This window comes from Dasypus novemcinctus, chromosome 13, assembly GCF_030445035.2.
Source record: "Dasypus novemcinctus isolate mDasNov1 chromosome 13, mDasNov1.1.hap2, whole genome shotgun sequence".
Classification (NCBI taxonomy): Eukaryota; Metazoa; Chordata; class Mammalia; order Cingulata; family Dasypodidae; genus Dasypus; species Dasypus novemcinctus.
The window spans coordinates 114,707,796-114,710,125 of record NC_080685.1 but is presented as its reverse complement, the minus strand read 5'-3'; the positions used below and the strand labels follow the sequence as shown (position 1 = coordinate 114,710,125).

The window sequence follows — 2,330 nt, the reverse complement described above, 5'->3', positions numbered from 1 at the left end:
GGGATTAGGTCCTCTTTCTGACTTCTGGAGACTCATACAATAAGTGGGCTTATATTTAAGTTTAGAGCCACCTTCTTGCTCTGTGGTCCCCATGAGCTTGCCTAAGAGGGTCAAGAGTGCAAGGGGAGCAGAAAATGAACATGTGGTTGAGCTGCTGGGGAAGAGCAGGGTTGCAGACTTCTTCATGTCCTGTTGCTGGGCAGAGCTTGGATGACTTGCTCAGGAGGGTGTGCTCCCACTCAGTGCTTTTCATCAGAGAGCTCTTCCCATCCTGGGAACATTGGACCCTTTTGGGTTTTTTTTTTTTTTAATACAAAAGGATTTATTAAAAAACCAGTAAGACACTACTACATCATGACACTGTCACACTGGGCTTTTAACACAAGACTTGCTCTACAACACTGGGGAAGGGGCATAAAATAAATTGATTCTGAAGCATAGCAATTAAGAAATAAATCAATGAAAGCAAATTTCTTTTAATGAGTACTCAGAGTTAAACTTCAGAGGGATCCAAGGTCATACTTCCATTCCAGGACTTGATAGAAAAAAATTTATTTTGAACTGCTATTAGCAAAGTGGCAGGAGCCACCCTCAAATGAATCTTCAAATTGGAAAATATTGCTTCACCACCTGTTGGGGATAAGTTGCAAATGGAATAATTTAGTATGGTTTGTAGCTATTTTGATGACCGCCTCACCTGGATACTTTCCCATAACCACTCTGCTGATCACCACCTCTTCCACGAGCTCTTCCTGCAAATCCTCCTCTAGATCCCTACTGTTGCTGTTGCTGATACTGTTCCTTTGACGTGGCTACTTTATTTCACATTTACTAAGACCAACATTATGGTATTTCTTTTCCATTATCTTCTCCACTGGTTCCTCTTCTTTAAAGGTAATAAAGCAGAATCCACGCCTCTTATTGGTCTTGTCCTTGGGGAGCTCTATGATTTCCACCTTACCAAAATCATCAAAGTACTCCCTTATTTTCTCTTCAGGTGTATCTGGAGAAAGGCCACCAACAAAAATTTTTTTAACAGGCTCTTTTGTTTTCATGGCTTTGGCCCTTTTAGGATCAATCACCTTCCCATTCAATTTATGTTCTTTCTGACTCTTTAAATAGCACAAAGCCAAAACCCCTTGATCACCCTGTGATAGGATCTAACTTCAGAGTACAGTCTACAACTTCCCCAAATTTGGAGAAGTAGTCCTTCAGATCTTTCTTTGTAGTGTCCCAGCTAAGGCCTCCTATAAACATTTTCCCTTCATCCTCCTCGTTCTTACTGGCATCGATCTTTGCCCCTTCCGACTCGGCGCTGCCCCCTTCAGTGCCTCTGGCCACAGTTCCGCCCCCGGTTCCAGCTTTGCTTCCTGCCACTGCTGCTGCCCCCTGCTCCACCGCCACCATGGCTCCCTCCTGCTCACCCGCCGAGGCGCCTACCGCCGCTGTTACCACCACCACCGACCCGGCCCTCCGAACTGCTCCTCTGACATCCTGCTACTGCCTCCACCGCCGCTGCTGAGACTAGACCCACCGCTGTCCTGAACTGAAACTAGCAGCAAAGTAATCCCTGCTGCTGCTGCGCACCCACTCTACCTCGCGAGACACACAAGACAGAGAGGAAGCATGCATGCTGCAAAAGCTCCTGCGCCTCTCCCTGGCTTGTCCCCTCACCTCCCACTATCGTGTGGCATGCACTCCTGCTCTTTTTTGGCTGCGCTTAAAAAGAAAAAGAAGCAGTGGTGGCCCCTCTTGCCATCTCCTCACTTAAATGGCGCCGCTGCAGACCACCTAAAATGGCCAACTGAACCACTGGACCCTTTTGATGGACGGTCTGGCCTTTTGGGAAGTTCTCTATGACTCATATCAATTCAACTGACAATCTGCAGATGAGGTTCCAGGAAAATTCTGTTACAATTCTAAAGTCATGACCTTCCAGTCAGATGGAATTTCCTATTAGAGTGCAACCCAAACCCCTTTTCTGTGGCACTCACCTGAGGGCATATGATGCCACCAAACATTTTCTAATGTTCATGTAGACTGATGGAAAATGCTTGAGTCAGGCTTTTTCTTCCCTGAGATGGACCACAGATCTTGTATGAATACTGGTTGTTGCTCCTTGGTTTTATGAACACCTTGGAAATTTTTCAAATCCTCTCAGTGGGAGCCCAGGGCAAGTCATCCAAGTTTGCTTATGGCGACTTCCTGGGATTGCTAGGTGGATTAATTTTTGAAAGCTGTTCACTTCCTGATTCAGTCACCTGGACAAGACACAGGGAGGAGGCAGGTTCCAGAAACGTGGGACTTGGAGGCAGGTGGGCAGTGGTGAC

The 2,330-nt window shown here is 46.4% G+C and overlaps 1 pseudogene; it reads right to left on the bottom strand.

The window, feature by feature from the left end:
- Positions 1–549: 549 nt before the first annotated feature.
- On the bottom strand, positions 550–1,493 carry LOC101440062 (heterogeneous nuclear ribonucleoprotein D0 pseudogene; annotated as a pseudogene).
- Between the last annotated feature and the right edge of the window lie 837 nt (positions 1,494–2,330).